This window comes from Triticum dicoccoides, chromosome 3A (genome assembly GCF_002162155.2).
Source record: "Triticum dicoccoides isolate Atlit2015 ecotype Zavitan chromosome 3A, WEW_v2.0, whole genome shotgun sequence".
Lineage (NCBI taxonomy): Eukaryota > Viridiplantae > Streptophyta > Magnoliopsida > Poales > Poaceae > Triticum > Triticum dicoccoides.
The window spans coordinates 596,278,868-596,290,609 of NC_041384.1; the positions used below are offsets into that span (position 1 = coordinate 596,278,868).

Consider the following 11,742-nt stretch of genomic DNA (forward strand, 5'->3'; position numbering starts at 1 on the left):
CCTCGATGGTCCGGGGATCGGTCGGTGAGGACGCATATTTGGGTCCTTGGAAAAGAAGATGAATATTGCCGCGTTGGATGGCCGTGACTTGGAACTGGATTCCTCTGGCAATAGCAACAGCGGGCTAGATTTGTTCGATTAATTGTGCGATTACGACATATCGAAAGGACAGGAGCCCTACGTATCCCTGCAGTGCATTTGGATTACGACATATCGAAAGGACATCTCTCACTAGTCACTGGCATAAACAAGTATCGACAGTTCCAGATGGCACCAAACACAAAAAATGGAGATACAGTCATACAGTCCAATTTCTACCACTTCCAGTTATATATTTATTTTTCGAAACAAAGGCCAAATATTTGCTTCATCGATCAATTAAGAAGAGAATTGCCCAGTTAATATATGAAAAACCGGGTGAAAACCGATACAGACAACCCAAAAGCTGGTTACTCACAAAGCACAAAAGTTGTGCTTGAATTCAACTCATTTGATCAAATACAACTCATGGCTGCCAAACAAGGTGGGAAAAAAATTTCTCATGGAAACTCAACTTGTGTTGCCAATCCAAGATGATATCAAGAGTCTAGATGGTGTGTGTGTGTGTGTTTCAAAATCTGACTGCTTCCTGTTGATGTACATATGGTATATTTACTCCAGAGATGTGTAGAAGAAGCTCCTTCTAGCCGCAAGAAAAGAATGCTCAAATAAAAACTCTGCTCTTCAAAATTTCATGTTTTCCTTCCCGAAAAACAATGCAATGTGGTTGGGATTCAGTCTTGCTGTACGAAGACCTTGTGTCTATATGCCTGTACTGTATGCGATGTAACATAAGATGGAGACTGTTCCTTTGAGTTGGATGCCCACAGCCAATAGCCTTTTGGCTATGTCTGCTCACCTGATTGGTTCTTATTAATATCGTCTGTACTTGGTACTTCTGCCGTGCCACATTCTAACACTGGTATTTCTGATGAGATGGGAGTGTCAGGAGAAGGTGGCTCTTCCTCACTAGTTTGGATGCCTGTAGATCGCGCAAGATCAATCCATTGCTGCATCAAACATAGCTGTCAGTAACGACTAGAGAAACCTGGAATGCAAGTATTATCATGCATAATATATGTATGAAGCTGAGTAGTAGACTGCAGAAATAAATCCTTCCGCGTTGTAGGATTCTTATTTCTGTCCCTGGAGATATTTAGCATCGGTTCAATCTTCTACCAGAGACAAACTTAGGGGTTGGGGTGGATCATTTCATCCAATGGATGAGCAATCTGCACCGCAAATAGTGGTTGAATGGGCTAGTGGCTCGGTCCAAAAGAATCAGTGTATCCAATTGTGCATTAATAGCTAATCCTATGGGTCAAATGATCCGCACTGTTGTGCATTCAGTTGCATCTAAATTGTGCGGAGCATTTGACCCGTAGGATGAAGTGGATCGGCCGTATTAGATGCAACTGGCTTTGTGTGCATGCACTAATATGCTCTTCATGCACATATATTCAGACATTCATCAATGCAACAATGTGCGTGTTGACGGATGAACCTTTGATTCTAGTGATGGATATTGATTATTTGATTATTTAGGTAAAATTCCTAGGATTGACATGGCGCGCCCTATTAAAACGGAGTGACACACGTGCACCGTTAAGTGTGACCAGTGGAGCCTCCAATATTTTCTTAGCACATGTACAGGACACACATGTATGTGCGAGATGACATTTGTTGAGTACTGAGTTTGTACTGAATGTGTACGTGTGGGTTATAACTTACAAGTTAGATTTATGGATCTTGTAGTAATGTAATATGGTGCTACAAAGTGTGTGGCTAGGGCATGCTGTTAGTGTTGGAGTCGTACACTTGTATCCCAGGTCTGCTTTGTATGGAGAGAGGAGACCACATGTTGTAACCATAGCCTTAAGAGGTCTCCCATATCATGCTAATTGAAAAAGATTAAATTAGCCCCTATTCATCAATAGCTAACCTGCTCTCTGAATCACACGGTTTTTTTTTTCTTTGGATGGAAATCCCAATATTTGTTTGTTTAGTTCAATCAGCTTGATGGAACACCTTAACCAGAAAAAAAACTTAATAACAGAAGTACAAAATGCAGAAGTCGCAAACCTGTGTTCCAAAGTATGAATTGATTATCCGTGCAACAAAGGACAGCACGTTAGCAAGAATTGGCTGATTATAGTATGACACAAGATACTCTCCAAGCCGGTGCTCCACTAGACCAGCAATGACCTTAACATATTTGTCGGGGAAATGTTAGATATTGCAGAATAAGTCAAAAATGGAAGGAGAAATTGTAAGTTGTCTTATATGATCGTAAATCACTGGACAGGCTGCTTGATAGCATACCAGTTACAGCTGCAAGGCCTCAGTCTGCCTTTAGACTAACTCATTAATCCACAGTATGTTATATTACAGATCATTTTAACCATTGCTAAATTTCCTATCATGTGCCCTCATATGTGCAACTCGACAGACAAAACATATCTACATAATCAGCCAGAATCACTTGTGAGCAATTTATTAGAATTAGAACTTCATCAAATATATATATCTAAATTCTCGACCCTTCATTTGAAACTAGAAAGAGGATAATATGGAAGTACCTGATACCGCAGATTTGCTGATGTTCCAAGGAAGCCACTATACACAGAAGCTGCTTTCCAAATGGGAGCTCTTGGGCGTTCTGCCTCTATACTTGTAGGACTCAAAACTCGACGAGCAGCATACAAAACATCCGAAGCAACTCCAGCTCCAATACTGGAAACAAATCCAACACCAGCAAGTTTCAGACCACCCACTAGTACCGATGCAAATCTCTGGTTCATGTCCCAATTCTGGCCCACGATACCCTTTTGAAATGCATTATCTGGCAGTGACCCTAACAATCCTCTGACAAGCTCCAAGCTCTCACCAGAACCATTGTCAGCAATAGATAAGAGCGAAATAGTAGGAGCAGGAAGCCAGACTGTAAAAAAGTCAACAACAGAACCTCTAATTGTATCAGTAAGGACATAGTCGATCTCTTCAAAAAACCGTCCTTTCCGTTTTTCATATTGTGCTAAGACAGCTGTAGTTATTGATATACCCTCTTCGATAGCTAATCTATTCAAGAATTGGGGATCTGCCAGTAACCTTTCACGGAAACCCTGCACAAAATGATCATTTTCAATATCATCAACATGCAGTAAGTTCTCCTAGCTATAAAGAAGCAGAATCAATTAGACCGCTCAAGGCCTGGCCCAGCCCTTGTAAACCCAGCCTTGAACTTTCAGTTTCCCAAAATATTTTTCACATCTTTCACATAATATCACTAGTAAATATTGATTATTTCTGGCAGTTCTTTCCTTTCGGGATGCCAGGCGGGGCTGATCCTGGATGAAATCTGACAGGGCTGAGCCGTCCATAAACAGTTCTGATAGAATTTTTTTTCAAATATAATCAAGGAAGGAATATGCTATTCAAGCACTAGTATGCATCTGTATGGTCAAGCACCAACCCATAAATAGATAACTACTCCCTCCGTTCCTAAATACTTGTCTTTCTAGGCATTTCAACAAATGACTACATACGGAGCAAAATGAGTGAATCTACACTCTAAAATATGTCTACATACATCCGTATGTAGTAGTCATTTGAAATGTCTAGAAAGACAAGTATTTAGGAACGGAGGGAGTACAAGGGAAAAGAGTGAAAGAGTAAAGCAGGTGCCTACTTGGAATCGGTGAATCAATTCATCCACGACAGGGTATTTCTCAAGGTCAAAAAAGTTCTGCAATATCTCAGGAGAAACTACACCAAGATCTATTCCTTTCTGAATATCCTGTAATGAAATAAATGCAAAAATTTACATTAGCTCAAACATAAGAAAATGCGATGTTATTAGAAATCATAACTGCCTGACATAGCAAGTTTTTAGCTGCGTTAACTTTTTAAAGAGCTCATTACTGGTTTTCTAGAGTAACATCATTTACGGCATGTTACAGTTAGTAAGAAATATAATGCAAAGGAGTGCCAAAGATATGCTGATAGAGCAAGTGATAACCTGGGGCAGAGCTTCACGCCTCCTACCAGCTGCATTCATAACTCTAGCGATTTCAGCACGGTCAAAGCAATTTCGACTGCATGGCTTGGCAGCAGAATACCACAATAAATCCGCTACTGGGATTTCACCTTCTCGCCTTATACCTTGCCTCTCAGGATCAAGAAGGATCACAACTTGCTTTTTCTTTTGCATCTTTTTAGATATTCTGGCAGGAACACCAATTCCTCGTGACCCATACATAACATGGCTTGCACCAGTTACAACAACGAGCATCCCTGAAGGATCTCCAGTACTAATTTCCTTCACTATTATTTGGGACATGGTATAATCATCAACTACTCTTGCCTGTGCAGATAGATATGAGCTAGGGCCAAAAGGAGAGACACGAGAGGATGAAGTCTTGTCTATCAATGATCGGCCTGAGATGGATGTAAAGCCAGAAATGAAGCCTGAGCCAGCTGGAGGAGCATACAACTTCCTCTGCTCTTTTGAAAGGCCTTTGATTCCTTCTGCTTGGACAGTTCTTACCACCTAGTCAAGAAATGTATTAAGTACTTTTCACCACAGAGAAAACTAAGCTATCTTATTTGGTATGCTCCATATAAGAATACTTCTCAGACAAGGGCCAATGTAGAATAGGTGCTTACGCGTCGAGTAAAAGCACTTGATGGCCCAAGGCAGGAAAAAGCTTGCCAGCTGGAATAATGTAAAATCAATACTGAATAACTACAACTATCAAGTCTACAGCCTTAGAAAGTCAGAAGTACCAATGAACAAGGTCATGATGATAAAAATACGCATAAATAAACACATGCAGATGCAGTTTTGCTGGGTGATGTGTGTGAGAATGATGAATTACCTCAAGTGGAGTTCCACATGCAATAAGCTTGATTCCATTATCACGGCAGTAGTTTAAAAGAGGTTCATACTCCTGCCAGCGCTCCGGTGCCCAGTGAGATGTGTACAGCCTTAAGCTGTTGCCGTCAATTCTGAATTAAGACAGGCCTGTTAGAAGTTCGTCGAGGAAGTATTGCAAGGCTGATAAATCACAATCGCTCTCACAGAAATACACTATTTCCCCATAAAGGTGAACAGGGATTAAAAATTTCAACATATTCTCTTAAATTCGGTGGGTCCTGAAATGTTTTTTATCGCAAAATTTCAGACGAGATTCAAATTAATTCAAATCAAATTTGAACTGGGTCTAATTCAGTGAGTTTTGATTGAAATAATTTCAACTTTTTTGGAAATTCCAAATATTTCCACGAGGTCCTAAAATTTTCCGTTATCGATATTCTAAATCCTGAGTCGAAACTACTCCTAACTTCCGAGTAATATACTGTACATCTATCTGAATGAAACCACAAAATGTATTTTGAACGAAAAAGCTCCGGGCACATAGAAAAATATACTGTACATCTATCTGAATGAAACCACAAAATGTATTTTGAACGAAAAAGCTCCGGGCACATAGAAAATTCTACCCAGTAATGTATGTATCTCGGTTAGAATTATGAACTCTTGCAACTAGGAACAGGTAAAATCCATTCAATCAACAGAAAAAGCAGTAACAACCTCCCGTCCATGAACTGGTTGAGCTGCTCCTGGAGGTCGCAGGGGAAGGCCTCGAGCGAGAGCGAGAGGGTCCTCCCGGCGTCGGCGCAGCGAGCGGCCAGCTTCCGGACGATCTCGAGCTCGAGCAGCCGGTCGTCGCGGTCGGGCACGAGCTCGGCCTCCCCGAGGTAGACGACCCGCGCGGCCATGAGCTTCTCCCACACCCTCCCGCGCGCGTCCTTTCCCACGGCCTGCGGCTCGCCGATGACCGTGGCGTCGTACATCCTCGACAGGGCCGCCTCCCCGTTGGGCTCCTCCGCTGGGGCCGGGGCCGGAGCGGGCGGTGGTGGCGGGGCCGGCTTCTCGTCGTCCGCGGCGGAGGCCGCGAGGGGGAGGTACTGGAGGGCCGTGGACGCCGCGGCCAGGGACGGGACGAGCAGGAGGAAGTCGCGGCGTGAGGCGGCGGCGGCGCAGAGGCTCCCGCGGGACGAGGGGGAGGACGCGGGAGAGAGGGGCGGTTTGGCGGGGACGAGGGGTTTGAACTTGGCGGTGCCAGGGTAACGGGACGGCGCGTGCGGCAGCATTCTGCCGGGGCGGAGACGTCGCCGGAGGCGCGCCGGCGGCCAGAGGAAAGTGGAGCGAGGCAACAAAGAGATGGAGTAGCCCGTGGCCGTTGGCTAACTATCCCTTGCTGGTACTACAGCACGGCAGTACGCCTCCTCTCCTCTGTAATAAGAGTAAAAATCACGAAATTTTGGAAACGTTTCTCGTCGATCATACTACGCGATTTGAAGTGTTTGAAGCTAGTCGACATTGCGTGCAAGTAGCGGACAAAGAGGCACCACGCCGCAGATCGTACCATAATTGTTTGGCAGAGGGGGAGAAGACACAGACAGCAGTGGATTTTTGGGCGGAATTCGTCCGGGTGGAAAAAAATTCATGGCAGGTAGCTCTCATTCTTCGGGTTTTGTGGCGGGAACTTGAGCATGCATACGCGGCGTCTCAGGGAGCTCGCATAGGCCTGGTGCCTGATTGCGTGATAGGAATGGCTACTAGCTGCCGACCATACCACTGGCTCGCGTCTCCGCGAGCATATCTCAACCAGTCAGCCTCGTCGGAGACAAGTGAGTGGCTCACCTTCCGCACAAACCTGTTGATGCGCAGCATAATACTCCTATCAAATAGCAAATGCAAGCCTGCAACTCTTCTCAACGACTGAAAATAATCTTTTCTCATGTATTACCTCCTCCCAAAATTCTTGTCTTGTTTGTCTATATGGATGTATCTAATACTAAAACGTGACTAGATACATCCATATGTAGACAAATACTAGTATAAGACAAGAATTTTGGGAGGAGGGAGTATATGGTTCTTTCAGGAAGCAGGGAACTCGCTAGTGCCGCGTAATTGTACAGAGAAAACTCAGCATTACAGCTAGACCCAGGGTGGGGAAAAACTGGGGGAAAAGAAGGTGTATCGGTTTTAGGATTTGTTCTTTCTTTCCTGAGGAATTTTCAGGTGCACACCTGGCCGGAGATAGCTACTCCCTCCGTCCGAAAATACTTGTCATCAAAATGGACAAAAAGAGATGTATCTAGAACTAAAATACATCTAGATACATCTCCTTTTATTCATTTTGATGACAAGTATTTACGGACGGAGGGAGTACATCCAAGAAAATCCTTGACACGGCGCCCCTTGGGGAGTGGAAACTGTATCTGCACATATCGCCGAAATCACCGAGCAGTGGTGACATGAATCTCAATGCGGTAACACCAATGTTGATGCTGCATATGACTGGCTCAAAATTCACACCTATATTTACATCCTACTTCAGCTGCGCCTTTCTGCGTATCCTTTTGTGTCTTCTGCTAACTTTGCCCATATACTAGCAATATTATCTGACTGTTCAACCTGCACATTGACAAAATGCAAGGACGTCAATTTAGTTTGCTTTGGTAATGATCAGATTATTGGTACTGTGAAATGCAATGTTTATTTTCAAAGAGTTGTAGAGAGCTCGTAGGTGTTCAAAACAAGACGGTGTTCCACCAGTAAGCTGCATGCACCTGCTGGTATTATATAATTTTGAGTTTCATACAATGCCATCTAGGTTGCCTGATGTGAACTTTAGAAATTTATTTATTCACGGTGTTGCAAAGCTAAAATAGTTCCCATGCGCGATGAACTTTTCTTGGCCAAAAAGGCGACAGACATAGACTGCCAATGCGCTACAGTGGACCAAAATACATTTCAGATGTTATCTATACTATCCAATCAAACACTACTTTGCTATCCATACATACAGAACAAATTATGTCTTCCAAAACGATATCATACACAGTGTACATTTTCACATCACCACCAAATTACCATGAAGCATAAATGTTTGACATATGGACATTGGTTTGCTCCTCTTAATCAGAGCTTATCATTTCCTTTTGCTATAGAGAAATAAACACAACAAATAACAATATACCATATCATTTATATTTTATAGTCGACATGATGTACTCCTACAAACTAATAACACTACAGGGGCTTTGCTGGTTTGAGATAGTTGCAATTGGACACCCCTACCAGTCACTAGGTCGACATGGTTTCTACTTTCTGCAAGCCTTGGAAATGTTTCTTTATGTGTTGCTCAAGCTCTAGGTAACCAACCAGCAGAAACATGAAAAAGGAACATGCTTCGCATGCTCTTAGGTCGATATAAAGATGCAAGATAAGAAAGGTGAGACTGCAAACATCAAGTGGACCGACAACTCACTTCTGCTTCATGCATACAAATATACTCCCTCCGTTCCTAAATATAAGTCTTTTTAGAGATTCCACTACAAACTACATACGGATGTATATAGACATATTTTAGAGTATAGATTCACTCATTTTGCTCCATATGTAGTCCATAGTGTAATCTATAGAAAGACTTATATTTAGGAACGGAGGGAGTACAATCCAAAGTTGTGCAGTGGAAAATTCATACAGCCATGGTCACCACATACCAATTTCCAAGTGTTCATTTTGCACTTTTGCAGAAAAGCGAGCAATTGTGCAGTAGCCACAGTGGGCATCATTACTAACTTCTGGTTTCAAACTGGGCAATACTATGCAATGGTATTGGGTAACATTTTGGGTTAATATGGGATACTGAATTTAAAAATAATGGGGCTATGAAGATATATTTACAGCAAATTGCAATAGGTAATATGGTAGACAGATACTCAACTGATGTATTTATCTTTTGATTTTGCATTACAAAAATTCAAAGGGTCATACAACCGGCAACCAAAAGAATGATTCAGAATTGAAGTTTGAAATTAATACCTGACTTGTTACAAAGCCTTTCATCATCTCCACCAAATCCTGGCGTATCTCTTTATTAAATCTCTTAATTTCATTCATGTTGTTTTCCTGCATTAGAGAAGCTTATTTCAGAGAAACCCCAAATAGTCCATGCCAAACAACAAAATGAGAACTTAAAATCAACAGCATAGTCATGTCCCAAGTATTACCAAAATTCTAACATGTGGTTTGATAACCTACAGGCTACAGAGGGATGTGGCACTTCCCACACCAAGAAAAGAAAAAAGAAAAGAGAAATATGATAGGCACTTTATTTGACTTGAAAGAGACTGTTTTATTACATAGACGTGCCTCGTAATATTTCTCAGTCAACTCAAATAGATGCTATCTGGGTTGAATGACAGGCTTAAGACTCTCAAATATTGTCGACACAAACAAATCCCACAGGACAAATACAGCCTACACATTCAAGTTTATGTACTGACTTACTGAGAAAAACAGGTCCCAGTAGGTCAACGTAGTATATCTCAGTCATACCTGGCATTGTCATCATTTAAATAGTAGGAATCTGTCTTGAAAACTAATGGCCAATCCGTATATACTACATATAGAGACTTCAGTTACTTCACTGACAATTAATGTAGTCGGAATACTTTCCACAACTCATATAACCATACTGAACCAATGATCTTGACTCGTGAATTTTTAGCAAAACGAATATCCGCCTGCTGCAGCAATTGAAGCTACAAGTTCGTTCCAACTTCTGAGAGCTTAACTCGGACATAATTTTTTAGTGTGCATAACACTGTGTTTGCTAATAGTACACCTCAGACATCACTATGGTAAAGGTAAATTAATAACATTAGTTCAGACTGACTGACAAAGTCAAACGATGCATATATACAGAGTTCATTATAGTGTTCATGACATTTAACTAGTGCCAGGCAACGTTTTGAAGCTCGGTGTCGAAACCAAGATCAAATGCATTTTATTTTGATTTTGGCTGATAGTTTTCGATAAATGTAAACTGCAGTATGAAGCTATTGCTCTCCCCAAATACTTAATTGTGCTTGTGTAACCATTGCAAGAATATTAACCATAAACTAGGAAATGTTGTCATCTGACCTTATGGCATAACAACTTTGAATTGTGCAATTTAAAAATAAATAGCAATTCATATCTCAGAAGGCCACTATCAAGTACAATACGCACATTGTACTCTTAATTCAAAAGTTTAGGTGATTTACCTTGATAAGTTCATACTCTTTGCGTGCATGACTTTTCGCGTCTTCTGATGTTCTTATTGTTTCTTTCAGTTCTTCAACCTTCTGATACCTCGTCCTCTCCTGATCTATTCCTCTTGATGACACAGATTCAAGTTTCGCCACCCGGTTGTGCAAAGCAAATAAGTCTGATGATAGACTTTGGATATGAAGCAAAGCATTAGAGCGATCAGTAAATGCATTGTGAACAGAAGTCATCGTCTCCAGGTATTTATGGATAGTGTCCTGTAAAAAAGCATAAACACCGTTACAGATCAAGGAACAAAAATAATCAAGAAGATCTGTATCCAAGATAATGTTACTCTCACTCCAACTTCCCACATACCAGATGTTTCACAATTTCAGCATCCGGTTTTGTCTGAGACCTGCTGACTTTGACAACAGCATTTGCAAAATTGTTAATATTAACAGCTCGAGTTCTGTGAGAACTGCATGCAGATTGGTCCTTTTCAAATTTCGCCAGCTTAACGAATGTCATTCCCAAGTGAGCTGTAGTTGTTCTAAAATCCTCATGAGCTTTAGCAAACGCCTCTGCCTACAAATTATGTAGAAGAATAGACTTAGCTGGTGTTCTTTTGTACACTGCCGCATGGTACCGGAAACCTGATATGATATTAATTTCTTGATCAAGTTGCAAAATGCAAATGTAGTACATGTACTTAACAAGCACGCACAATTTAATTCCTCCATTCGGGTACATGTTAATGTAGTACATGTTGCTTCTGTCAAAACTACACTAATTATGCATAAGAAATTAAGAGTAACCATCAGAATGAGAGTAACATGAGTGATCTAATAAACCAGACAACAACACACACAAACACACACAGCTACCTGCTGAGATGTCGCTGCGAGTTGCTGCTCCAGTTGCTCGAGCTTGGCCTTGTGGAAGAGGAACTTTGCGTCAGTCTCCTCCTCCACTGGAGGCGGCCTCACCGCCATCAACCCATTCGCGACCGTCTGCTTCAGGTCCTTGAACATACCAAAAAAGTCTCGCCCGCCCTTTGTAGGCGTCGTTGGTGTGGTAACAGCCGTCGGCGAGGCAGCAGTGATCGCGGGGTTGAACCTGGGAGACTCACCCTCTGAGGTCGGGATACCGCTAGGATCAGTGAGGAAGGTACGGAAGTCATCGCTCCGGCTGACAGTGGGGTGCGCGGCGATGCGGCAGAGGTAGCGCTGGACCGCGACGCAGCGCTGGTTCACGAATTCATGCCGCTGCATGACCTGCCCTTCCACGATGCTCTTGTCGGGGCGCGCCGGGACGAAGAGGCCGCGGTGGGTGGCCGCGAGGCGGTCGGCAAGGGCCACCACGTCGCGGAAGCGCCGCCGCACGCGGAACTCGCTGCCGTCGGCGGTCCGGGTGGTGACGAGGTAGGAGAAGTAGCTGCCGGAGCCCGGGATGACGCCCGCCGCTCCGGTGGCGGCCTCGTCGTGCTTCTTCGGGTCGGTGACGGTGATCTGGTAGGACTCCGGTGACGGCTCGCGGGAAACGACCGGGGCGTCGGGGGTGGGGAGGATCGGCGAGGAGTCGTCCTCGCCGTT

General features: G+C 43.0%; 1 pseudogene; it reads right to left on the minus strand.

Annotated features, from left to right (window-relative positions):
• Positions 1–303: 303 nt before the first annotated feature.
• LOC119269448 lies at positions 304–11,559 on the minus strand (annotated as a pseudogene).
• Between the last annotated feature and the right edge of the window lie 183 nt (positions 11,560–11,742).